Genomic DNA, 13,602 nt, shown 5'->3' with positions numbered 1-13,602 from the left:
TGAATGAGCCTGCAGCAATACTTCGGTGAAAGGGCATCCCACTTCTCTTTAATTTTTCTCCAAAGCTCTTCCAGATTTGAAATGTTATCATTGCGTAGCTGTTAGTTGATGTAATGTCATGCGTTTTCAATAGGATTGAGATCTGCAGATTGTGCAGGCCAATCCAAACATGGAATATCATGCTCTTCAAGGAACCTCTTGACATTGCTAGCTGTGTGAGTCGGGGCATCATCTTGAATAAAGATGGGGTTATCATTCAAATTCCGGCCAAAGTTGGGCAGAAAATGCTCAGTCAACATATTAATGTACTTGGTCGAATTAATTCGACCTTGCAAGCGAACTATAGACCCTGGACCATTGGCACAAATAATGTCCCACACCAAAACTGAACCTCTACCACTTTACAGCGTTGAAACTTGTGCACCTAGGATTAAATTCTTCGTCCTTCTTTCGACATCCTAACATGACTGCCTAGCCGATTGAACTTGTTTTCGTCGCTAAAAATTACTTTCGATCAATATGAAGAGTCATGATCTTCATTGCATCTGACGAAGTCCAGATGACGCTTTCTTTTCTTTGCAGAAATCATTGACTTGCGTCTTGCAAAACAGCCTGGCAAATTAAATTACTTTAATCTGTTTTTAACTGTAGAAAAAAGGCACTTTTTAACAAGATAGCACTGTTGTTGGATTTGGGAAGCCGTTTCAAATCTGTTTCTGTTTCTGATGCTCCGGATCTTGATAGCATTATCTTCCCTGTAAGAAGTAACTGTAGGACGACTAGATTTAGGGGCATCACGAACACTGTCGGTGTTTTGCAGTCTTTTGTGCCGTTTTTCTCGTCACATTTCAATCTGCCATAAATTTCTTGATTGGATAAATAAGAGAGATGGAGATTAATGAGCTCCTGACGATCACTAAGAGAAAGTCGTGGCATATGGACTAAATGTTACGTTGTATAACCTGGAACAACAACAATTACGATTAGAGATGCTTTGTTGCCTAAAAGATCGATATTTTAAGCTGGTTTTAATCTCATTTGTTGCTACGGAGTTTCTTTTTGTCTTCTCGATTTGAAGTTAATTTTTTTTAATTGGCGTGAACACTAGGATACTTCAATTAAAAGTCAAATATGAACAGGTAAAATTATAGAGGAATAAAAGGTGAATCAAATAAGGTATAGGTTGTTTAAACAGTTGCAATCAATTTAGCTTAAATTTGCGGTTGTTGACAAAACATTTACCAACAAGAAGGTCCCAATATTTCCCTTTCCTTATATAAATTTAACAATAAATTTTAACAAATGACCCGTTCTAACTTGATCTATTTTTTAATTACTACCCCGAATTTCACATTCACTTCCCATGACCTACACCCCTGGAAGATGCCCGGAAAACTCGTCTCGGGAAAACTCGTCTCGGGAAAACTTGTCTCCGGAAAACTCGTCTCCGGAAAACTCGTCTCCGGAAAACTCGTCCCCTTTCGCTAGATAGGAAAACTGATCCCTTATTGAATAAATATCGATTGAAAACACATTTTATGATCATTCTTGAAGGAGATATTATTTTTTAAAATAGACTATAGCCCCCCCCCTAATATTTTTTAAAAATATTTTTACTTGTTTAATGTTTTCTTTTCTTTTTTTCTTTTTTTTTTAAATAAAATCGATTTTCTAAGTGTCCGTTTTCTACCTAACTGGCTAAGTTCTTAGTGGTTTCACTTCTTTTAAAGCGTTTATTATGTTCATACAAAGTTAATTACAATTTTTTTGATTCTTATTTTAACGATATTTTTTGGAGTCATAAAAACAATAATTAAAAACAAAACCAAAAAATTAAAAACAGGGAGCGATTCGATTTTTCGTTACTTTTTTGTTTTGTTTTTTAATTATGATAGTTTTTTTGTTGTTATGTTTTTGTTTTCTCTCATACAAAATGCACTCATGCGTTATTTAAAATTATAATTTTATCAATTATCAACATTTATTGTCGTCCTGTCAAATTTTGCAAAAATTAACTAATAAATTAAAAACGAAATATTTTTTGGCGCGAGAGATGCCATGTGCTAACAATCTCTCGTTAACTAATTTTTAAATTTTTTTAATTTTTACTTCGAAATTCTAAAATCAATCATTAAGAGAAAAAGTAATCACTAAATAAATTTATTAATCAATTTTCTTGAAAATCCCGCTATCGTTTATCAAGAATCTTTTTAATTTCATTTTTTGTTGGTTGTTTTTCGGGGGGAGATATTGTTTTAACCCCCCCCCCATTCTCTCTCCCTCTCTCTAAATTATATTTTAAAAAATATTAAAATTTATTATTTTCTTTTTAAAACCAAATCTCCCTCAGTAATTTCTTTAATTTTCTATTTTTTAGCGATTATCAAGACCCCTAAGATGTGATATACCGGACATTATTTCTCGTTCGGGTTTATATTACTGTACACATAGATTCGAAAAAGTTGTCAAAAAACAAATATATAACAAATAAATGTTATCAAAGGCAAGATAAATTACTTTTCTACCAAACTGGATATAATTTTCGTGTTTTTATTTAATTTAACATGTTTATTCAGCTCAAAAAGCATACAGTGTTTACCGATGTATTGGAAAATTCAAAATGGCGGCCGACTCTCTCTTTAACACGGTAAGTTCGGAAAAAGGTGTTATAAATAATAAACTAGAGAAAATACTATTAAAAAACCACCGAATATATGTCAAGTTATGTCACGGTAACATATATTGAAAAGGTATCATAAATAATAAACTAGACAAAATACTGTTAGAAACTCGCTCAATATATGTTACTGTGACATAAGTTGACATATATTCGGTTGTTTTTTAACAGTATTTTGTCTAGTTTATTATTTATAACACCTTTTCCCGAACTTACCGTGTTTAAGAGAGAGTCGGCCGCCATTTTTAATTTTCCAATACATCGGTAAACACTGCATGTTTTTCGAGCTGAATAAACATGTTAAATTGAATAAAAACACGAAAATTATATCCAGTTTGGTAGAAAAGTAACTTATCGGGTAACCCAACTTATCTTGCCTTTGATAACATTTATTTGTTATATATTTGTTTTTTTTTAACTACTTTTTCGAATCTATGTGTACAGTAATACAAACCCAAATTTTAATATTTTTTAAAATATAATTTAGAGAGGGGGGGGGGGTAAAACTATATCTCCCTCCGAAAAACAACCAACAAAAAATGAAATTAAAAAGATTCTTGATAAACGATAGCGGAGTTTTCAATAAAATTGATTAATAAATTTATTTAGTGATTACTTTTTCTCTGAATGATTGATTTTAGAATTTTGAAGTAAAAATTTAAAAAATTAAAAATTAGTTAACGAGAGATTGTTAGCACATGGAATCTCTCGTGCCAAAAAATATTTCGCTTTTAATTTATTAGTTAATTTTTGCAAAATTTGACAGGACGACAATAAATGTTGATAATTGATAAAATTATAATTTTAAATAACGCATGAGTGCATTTTGTATGAGAGAAAACAAAAACATAACAACAAAAAACTATCATAATTAAAAAACCAAAACAAAAAAGTAACGCTCCCAGTTTTTAATTTTTTTGTTTTGTTTTTTATTATTGTTTTTATGACTCCAAAAAACATCGTTAAAATAAGAAACAAAAAAATTGTAATTAACTTTGTATGAACATAATAAACGCTTTAAAATAAGTGAAACCACTAAGAACTTAGCCAGTTAGGTAGAAAACGGGCAATCGATTTTATTTAAAAAAAAAAACATTAAACAAATAAAAATATTTTTTTAAAAATATTAGGGGGGGGCTATAGTCTATTTTAAAAAGCAATATCTCCTTCAAGAACGATCATAAAATCGATATTTATTCAATAAGGGACCAGTTTTCCTACCTAGCGAAAGGGGACGAGTTTTCCCGAGACGAGTTTTCCGGAGACGAGTTTTCCCGAAACGAGTTTTCCCGAGACGAGTTTTCCCGGGACGAGTTTTCCTAAATTCCCCCTGGAATAAGCACTTGAAAACTACCTCCCCCTTAACTGGCCAAACCTTTAAGCCCTCTCGCCACCCTTTGCCCTCGGCCATTAGTACATATATTTCACCCCTTTTCTCTCACTCCCTTGTTCCTCGTTTTTCCTTGCCTATTGATATTTCGGGTGTGTATTACTCTACACATAGATTCGAAAAAGTTGTCTAAAAACAAACATATAACAAATAAATGTTATCAAAGACGAGATAAGTTACTGTTCTATCTAACTGGATATGTTTTTAATGTTTTTATTTAATGTAACATGTTTATTCAGCTCGAAAAACATACAGTGTTTATCGATGTATTGCAAAATTAAAAATGGCGCTGGACTCTCTGATGAACATAGTAAGTTTGGGAAAAGGAGTTAAAAATAAAAACTATACAAAATACTGTTAAAAACACACCGAATCAGCCTATGTCACGTTAATATATATTGAGCGAGTGTCTAATAGTATTTTATATAGTTTTTTTAAACTCATTTTCCCAAACTTACCGTGTTCAATAGAGAGTCCGGCGCCAGTTTAAATTTTCCAATACATCGGTAAACACTGTATGTTTTTCGAGCTGAATAAACATCTTACATTAAATAAAAACACTAAAGAATTATCCAGTTAGGTAGAAAACTAACTTATCTTGCCTTTGATAACATTTATTTCTTATATATTTGTTTTTTGACAACTTTTTCTAACCTATGTGTACAGTAATACAAACCCAAAATTTAATTTAACTTGGAAATACTATTTAAAATACACGTGCGTACACTGCACAAGCACCCTTGTTATTATCATGATCATAATAATAATAATAATAATAATAATAATAAGAAGAAGAAGAAGAAGAAGAAGAAGAAGAAGAAGAAGAAGAAGAAGAAGAAGAACTGGTGTAGATGACATCGACTGACACCACACCAACTAGTTATGAAGGGTCAGGGAGGATGGAAAGACCGAGGTAGGAGAGTACTAACCAATTCTCCACTGGAAGTGTGCAGTTCAAATCTGGTACCTTGAGGAGGCATTTTGTCACCCGAACCCCAGGAAACACCAATGGCCGATGCCAACGAGAAATCAATGGCAAACGGCTGTTGCATGAAAAAATGCTAGAGATGACATGTCTGATTGAACGCTTTGTGGTCAAAAAGTGGGTGCTCATTTTACGTTAAATTTATATAGAAAAGTTATCCCCCACGCTAAAATGTGTTTTTTTTTTTTTAATTTCTTCTTTCATATTATTTATAAAGACTGCTTTAGGCCACAAAAAAAAAAAAAAAATAGGTCTTACTTTTTTTGGTCAATGTCAAGTTTATTTCCAACTCCCCCAAAAACTTTAAAATGATGACTTTTAATGGTTTTTCGTGGTGCTCAAAACGAATATTACGTTTAAATTTGAGGCAGATAAGTAGTTTTCATGATATGAAGAAATTACTTTTTAAAAAAGTGGAGGATCACTTTCCTATATAAATCTAACGTAAAATGAGCACCCACTTTTTGGTCACCTAGTAATTTCTTCATATCATAAAACAAATTTGTGATATTCGTTTTCAGCACTTCAGAAAATTGGCGAAAGTCCGTATACAATATAATGTCTCCTTTGACAGAAGTATCCTAAGATGAGCATTCATATTTCTTGACCAGGAGAGGTATATACACATTTGGCCTTTATATTTCTTTGGTCATTGGGAGTTGTACACACAGCGCAGAACTGGATTGCGTACTAAAAAAAGAAATTTGAATTTTTAAAATGAGGGAAAATAGGTCTTATTTATTGTTAAAAAATTATTTTAAACGCGCAACAGAACGTATCCGTCTGTATGCTCTTTTCTCTGTAATAATTTAAAAATAAAATAAATAACGAAATAGCTTGTACATGAAAGAACTAGAAATTTATTGAAAAAAAAAGCAATGCATATTTGTCATTTTAATAAAAGAAAAAATATTCACAGTTGAAACTTTTCAATTACATTTGATTTTTAGAAAAGATAATTGCATTGTATTTTTTTTTAATAAATTCGTTGAAGAGTTCTTATTGGCAGACAATAGTTCTTTTTTGACAGGAATTCTTTTTTTTTTTTTTTCGCCGGAAATCTTGCACGCGGGGGAAAAATTCAATGAAACAGTTCATTTTTTTTACGGGAATCTTCCACGACTGAGGACAAATTCAGTTCTTAATTGAAGAGTTACTTGGAATATTGGTCAAACCTCAGATTCATGCGTTCTTTTTCTTCTTGTTTCTTTTTTTCTCGACAAATAAATAAGCAGATATTACTTGAAACTCTGAAATGAAACCATTTGTATCTTAACCTAATAATTATATATTTTAAATAATTTCTTTTTTCTTTAGAAAAAGAATTAGAATTTCTGGGCTGCAGACATTAAATTAAATATACGAAGACATTTTATTCTATTTATTTATTTTATTTTTTTTTTTTTCATTTAGCGTTTGGATAAATGAATTTAATCCAATGACATCTTTAAATAATTAGCCTATTTTTACTATCAGCTAGAATCGAAAACGAAAGATAAACTGTATCATTCAAAGCTGGTGACGTTACCACTGTACCGACGTGACGCACATATGAACTGATTAAAAATAAACTAAGATGAATGCACAAAATGTATAACGATTTCTTTCAATTTTGACCCCCTTTTGACCCCTTAAAAACTATTTTAACCAGCTAAAGACCCATAAAGAACGGCACATAAAAAATCCAATCATTTGAGGCTCCTAGCACCGTTGTGTGACTTTTAGTTTCGGAAGAGTTTGAAAATATGGAGAGACAGACAGACAGACATAGTGTTTTATAAATTAGACTAGAGAGGAGGGGGAGCTTGCTTTGACCGGTCGTAAAATACGCTTAAATGATTTTTTTTATTTGTCTAGATTTCGTATATATTATTATAGTCATGATTTCAAAATGTATTTAAGTACCATCAGTTAGAATCGAAACCGAAAGCAAAACTGTAATATTCAAAGCTGGTAACGTTACCACTGTACCGACGTGACACGCATATGAACTGATTAAAAATTAAAAATAAACTAAGATTAGTGTACTAAATATATAAGAACCTTTTCAATTATGATCCCTTTTTTTGACATCTTAAAACCTATTTTAACCGGCTAAAGACCTACAAAAGAAGGGTCTATGAAAAATCCAACCATTTGAGGCCCATAGCACCGCTCTACGTCTTTTAGTTTCGGGACGAACATAGTGAGTTTTATAAATTAGATTTGGAAACTGTTAAAAAAAAATTGTACAAACTTAATTTCATCCTGAGATTTTTATTGTAAATGATATAAGTCCATTTAAAAAAATAAATATCTGAAATCGTCTGCGTAAAAAATGGAAAGAGAGGAAGGAGGAAGAGAGAGAACCTATAAAAAAAATAGGAAGAGAAAGAGAAACTGTAAAGAGAGAAAGAAAGGGCGAACAGCTGTTTAAAAGAGAAAGAGAAGATACATTGGTCTGCACACATGCGTAAAAGATACGCCCGAGCGAAGAGAGAAGGAAGGGTCAGCTGCCTACTACAATCATGAATTGAATGGGCAAGCACGTAAAAATATTTTTTTTAATAAAATATAAAAATGTATTAAAATAAAAATAATAATACAATAAATAAAAATACGCCTGGTCTAAAAAAGGAGCCGATACAAAATAAATAAATAAATAAATAAAATAAAATTAAATAAAGGCAGGGTAATCTCTCTCTTCTCTTCACCGCTTAGGAAACGAAAATTAAAAATACAAAAATAAGCAATAGTTAAAACCTGCTTACCTATTGCTAAAAATAACAACAGATCTTATCTATAGTAGAAATCTCACCTATCTGTTTAAATGTATGTATGTATGTATGTATGTATGTTTGCCTAAAACTTTCGACGGAGGCAACGGATTTTCACGATATCGGTATTCTTTTGAAGTCGACCCTTCAGACGACAGATATCGAAAAATTGGCTAAAAAAATTAATTCCTTCACCCTCAACTGGGCACTTTTCTACAATGAAAGTTATCCCCCTCTTTTCGATTGACTAGCCTTAATATAAAGCTTCGCCACTTCCGGTTTGGCGATGGACGCAACGGCAAAGACGTCACTTTTTTTTTCATGTTCGTTTCCTCCTTCGCGGTACGGGTTCCAGCCTGCCTGCCTACTACCGCCTTTTTTTTTGTTTTTTGCTCAACACACACCCGGGCAACCAGGGTAGTATGTGTAATATATATATATATATATATATATATATATATATATATATATATATATATATATATATTCCAAAATAACTACTCTTCAGACGGCGAAATACATTTGCTATACATATATGAATACATTCATAATCCTTATTTTAAGGGATTAAGCAGTTAGACTCACCTCTATACCATTTTTATATTTTTTCAAGTGCTTCGAATTAATTAATCCACTTTCGTGTTTCTATTTTTAAATGAAACTTCAACAATTCCCTATTTTTATATTCAATTCATCTTTTAATGTTTTTTTTTTAATTCTTATAATTATTTTTTGCTTTATTTATTTTATTGATTTATTTCCCAAATACTAATCTACACCTTGTAATTCTAGTTTCTATTTATATGTTTAATTATTCTTTTCTCAATTCGCCATAGTTTCGTATAAATTTTATTTACATGTTACGATCTACTAGTTGATTCTTTTTTCATACGTTATTTCTTAAGGAATTATAATTAAAAGGTTTATTTAAATAATATTAATTCAAAGTTATTTTCATTCCATACTGTTTATGTTAATAATTTAAGTTTTAAATTTAACTTATTAAGTCTTATCATTATCTAAGTATTATATTTTATTTTTTTTAATTTTTACTATCCATTATCCTTCCTAATACTGTTATATTGTAAGGGAGATAACTCTATTTTTTATATTCATCTATTTATCATTTATCGAAATTATATGTATTCTTAATTTAATATTTTGACTTTAGTATTTATTAATAGCCTTTGGTTAATTTTAAATTTATAGTTCTAACTTTATTCTCTTTATATCAATCTAGGTTCAATTTCTCCTTTAGTTTGCTTCAACTTTATATTTTGATTTAATCTATTTTAATCAATCATAATCTGTTCATCTCCATATCTCACAGTTACTTAATGTTCGATTTTGTTTATTTCCTCTTGAAATTACTCAGGTGTTAGCTTATTACCAATAGCAATTATTAAATATAAATATATTCTTATCCCTTAGTTAGGTTATAATTAGTTTAGTTTCTATATGTTAATTTGATGATCTATTAATTTATTTATTGTACCATTCTAACATTTTCGTATTAAATTTAACATTGCCTTACCATACTTACATTTTACTCTCATACCTATACCTTAAATTTCTTTTATGATAAAATGTTATTTTAATCAGGCCTTAGGTGTGATAATAGGAATTTATTTGTATGAAGACAGTTTTGTATAACATCTAACTTTTTGTTTAAAATTTCCTCTTTGGAATTCACTATGATGATTATGATGATGATAATTAACGATTCTAATATTTTTTCCTGATGCCGATACAATTACTGATTCCTTACTAAATTCCCAATTCCGATATAATTATCGATTTCGATTCTTTATAAATCTCTAAACATTTAACTATATAGTTGTTATTTTTCGACAATTACCCTAAAAAAATACATGTAAATGTGCAGACATTTTCTCAAGTGTAAAAATACACTTGTGGGGTATAATCTATATATTTTAATCTTATTGGTTGTTTAAAATCAATATTTATTATTTTTACATTACTACCATCAAGGGAAGATTTTGTTTTTTAAAAAAAAATCAAATAAAAAAAAAGACTATTAAAAGAATCGTTTTTTGGCATCGTAAAATTTTCACATTTTTCAGATTTCGATACCAATACCCCAAAAACGTTTTGATCTGTCTGATTCCCGATTCCGATTAATCGTCCCAACACTAGTAATAATAATGATAGTAGGAATAGCAGCAGCAGTAGAAGTAGTAGCAGTAGTATCAGCACCAGGAGGAGATATAGAAAAGGACGGTAGACAAACACATACACATTTATGTGCGTACGTCGAATTTTTTCAATGTAAGAGAAATTATTCTAGACTGAGGTAATTTTGTTTTCATGAAATAACGTCCATACCAATAAAAAAAAAATGTTAAAAAGTATGTTAGTTAAGATTTAAAAAATGTGCATAACAGCCTAAAAAATGTACAAGAGTTCTCTATGTGTATGTATGTGTGTGTGTGTGATTGTGTGGTGTTTGTTTGTGTGATGTGTGTGTGTATGTGTGTGCATGTTCAGCTGACTACAATATGGTCATCTTCAAGTCCAATATAAACAAGTTCTTGATGAGCCGTCCCTTTAAATAATCCAATTTACCAAATTTCCACTACTAACGATTACTGATATTGTCCCATTGACTAGTGCACACTCTTTAAACCGTGTGGCATGTGTGTCTTTACATGTGAATCAATTCTTACAAATACTCTGTTCTCTGACATGAATCAAGTATGATGTAGGCCATTGCATTTACATATATCCGAGACATAACATTATTAAAGTATTCTCGTCTCGAATCGGTGATAAATCTACATTTCAAAGTTTAGTTTATTTTACTGCCCGCCAGGATTGGTAACAGATTGTCGAGCTTCACGCAAACAACAGCGTTAATCGCTTTATTCAAACTATTGTGAGCGTGCTTACTCTGCGTAGGTTGTGATCGCTGACTTATTGCCTTTGTCTAAATTCTGTGCTTGGTTCCGACGCCATTGGTTGCCGTATTAATCATGTAGTTTCTGTCGTTGCAATTATAGGTGGGAACGATAAAATGTTGCCCTAAAAAAAAAAAAAAAGACAGGATTCAATTTCCATTTGATGAAAACCGGTTTTCAACAATTCCCCCACTATCATACAATCAAGAGGTTGTTAGCACGGCAATCGAAAAGGCTAACATGCTTGCCAGTGGGTTTGCCTCAAACTCCACACTGGACCCAGCAAACCACTCCCGCCCTGACTTTCCTTTGCGGACAGACACCACACTAAATGATCTGAAAATTATCCCTTCTCAGATGCATGATATAAAAAACCTAGACACTTCAAAAGCACGTGGACCCAATCTCATCCCGGCTGTACTATTAAAAAAATGCTCCTCTCCAAACTTTACAACAAATGCCTTTAAGAATCTTGCTTTCTTGACTTTCTTGGAAAACTGCTTCTGTGGTACCAGTTTACAAAAATTCTGGTATTTGAATCCATAATTAACCAAGCTCTAGTCCATCACCTTACAGCTGCTAAACTTCTGACTGACCAACAATATGGATTTAGACAAGCTCGTTCTTCAGCAGATATCCTAACTGTAATCTCTGATCATATATACCATTCACTAGACAAAACAGGGGTGGGTAGAATGGTAGCCCTAGATATATCTAAGGCTTTTGAAAGGGTATGGCACGATGGTTTTCTCAGGATACTTAACATAATATAATCCTTCTAATATATAAAAGCAAAATGGGCACGTGCGTTTGTGTATGTCCACGAAAAGCTTTTTGCGTCGGTTAGATTCTGGGAGAAGTTTTCACATACTTCCCAGATCGTAATATCTCAGATTTGCAAACAGACATCGTCTCTCTTATTTTTTTGATTGTTTTTTAAAAAATTCCCTCGTTTCAAGTGTTTGTCTTTTTCATATAAATAAAGCAAAACTAATCGAATGCAATCGTCAACTCCCAGCCTTCGAGCCAGGTAGTATATTTATTGTAATTAGTCCTTGCTCAATGTAGGGAAAACCCTTCATACTGAGACAATTGCTATTTATTTGGATACTGCCAGAGTGCCCCCCTTTTTGAGGGAGCTGGTTTTTCCCCCACATTAAAAACGACCTTTGTGGGTGGTTTAAAAGCATTTAAAAGCAATGCCGTTTCCGAAAGTCATCTTTTTAATTGACTATGTTCAATTGGAACGTTTTACACTTCTGGTCGCGTCATGGAGTAGTGGTAAGATGTCAGATTTTCTTTCACTTTCTTTTCCGCCTTCGCGTCACGGGTTCAAGTCTGCCTGCTACGACTTTTTTTTTTTTTTTTTTTTTTTTTTTAACTCATCACCCCCCCCCCACTAGTCTTAAATAAAAGAAAAATACAGGTTGTTCTCGACGTTCATACATCTAAACAATATGATATATATATATATATATATAATAAAAAAAAATAGAAAAATTATAACAATACATTAAAGATATATAGAATAATCAGTAATAAAATCATGAGCAAAGCTTTTTCTTAGAAGTGCACGACTGTGGAACTCTCTTCCGTTCGCCTGTTTTCCACCTGACTACAACTTGGATGTCTTCAAGTCCAACATAAACAAATTCCTGATGAACCGCCCCCTTAAGCAAGACACTTTATCAAATCTCCAATACTAACGATTACTACGATACTATCCCATTGATTACCGTACACGCAATACCCTTATCCCCGAGTAGCTTCCTGGCCTTGATAAGTGGTGACCTCCATGTAAAAAAAAAAAAAAAAAAAAAAAATGGAGATGTACCTCAGGGGTTTATCCTTGGACCTTTATAATTCCTAATATTCATAAATTGCCTCTGAGACAGGTGCATTTACTGATGACACCACGCTCTATAAATGGCACAAGATGAAAACAAATGAACACATATCTAAGGAAATGGCAAACACGTTAGAGAAAGACTTCCAATCTACTGGAATGGGGACAAAAATGGATTGTCACATTCAATGTTGCAAGACTAAGCTTGTTTCCTTCAGTAAGTACAAAAAAACCTTTTCAACCACTAATAGCAACGACTAAAAATACATTAGCTGAAAGTACTTCTTTAATACTCCTCGGCTGAACGTTCACAGGGAACATGAGTTGGAACAGATACATTGAGAGCATTGCCAGGTCCGCTGTGGGGAAGGCGGGCTCTCTCTACCGTGCTAGAAAGTCACTTAAACCTTAAAGTATCCTTTATACCTCTACAAGGCCACTATCCGCCCACGTATGGAGTATTGGTGTCACAGTTGGGTGGGTGCATCTGCTACTAGTCTCTCGCTCCTGGACAGAGAGTCGCCAACCTGATAGTTCCTGAACTGTCATCTAGGCTTCAACCTCTGTCCCATCGACGAATTGTTGTATCCCTCTGCCTGTTCTACAAGTATTTTAATGGTGGATGCTTTTACGAACTACAAGCCTTTGTACCCCCTCAACGTAAATACCTCGACAAACCCGACAAGCAGCAAAATCCCACCCCCACACAGTTGAGATCCTTAGATGTAAGAAAGCCTTCTACTCTAATAGTTTCTTCCCCAGAACTGCTAGACTTTGGAATTCCCTTCTGGGTTCCTGCTTTCCTAACTGTACTGACATGCAGAAGTTCAAGTGTAACGTGAACAGACATCTTGTTACTCAACTCCCCGTATAATATCCTTGCAACTCATGTCTCCAATAGTAGCCCTTAGGTAAGCACTGTGCCTTGTTTGGGGTGAAAATGGAATAAAAATAAAAAAAATAAAAAAGACGTGTGTGTGTGTGTGTGAAAATATTTAACCAATAAACTCCTAAACTATGGGTCACATAA

Source organism: Euprymna scolopes, chromosome 41, assembly GCF_053919585.1.
Source record: "Euprymna scolopes isolate OS-2025 chromosome 41, ASM5391958v1, whole genome shotgun sequence".
NCBI classification, from domain to species: Eukaryota; Metazoa; Mollusca; class Cephalopoda; order Sepiida; family Sepiolidae; genus Euprymna; species Euprymna scolopes.
This window is presented reverse-complemented; position numbering follows the sequence as displayed.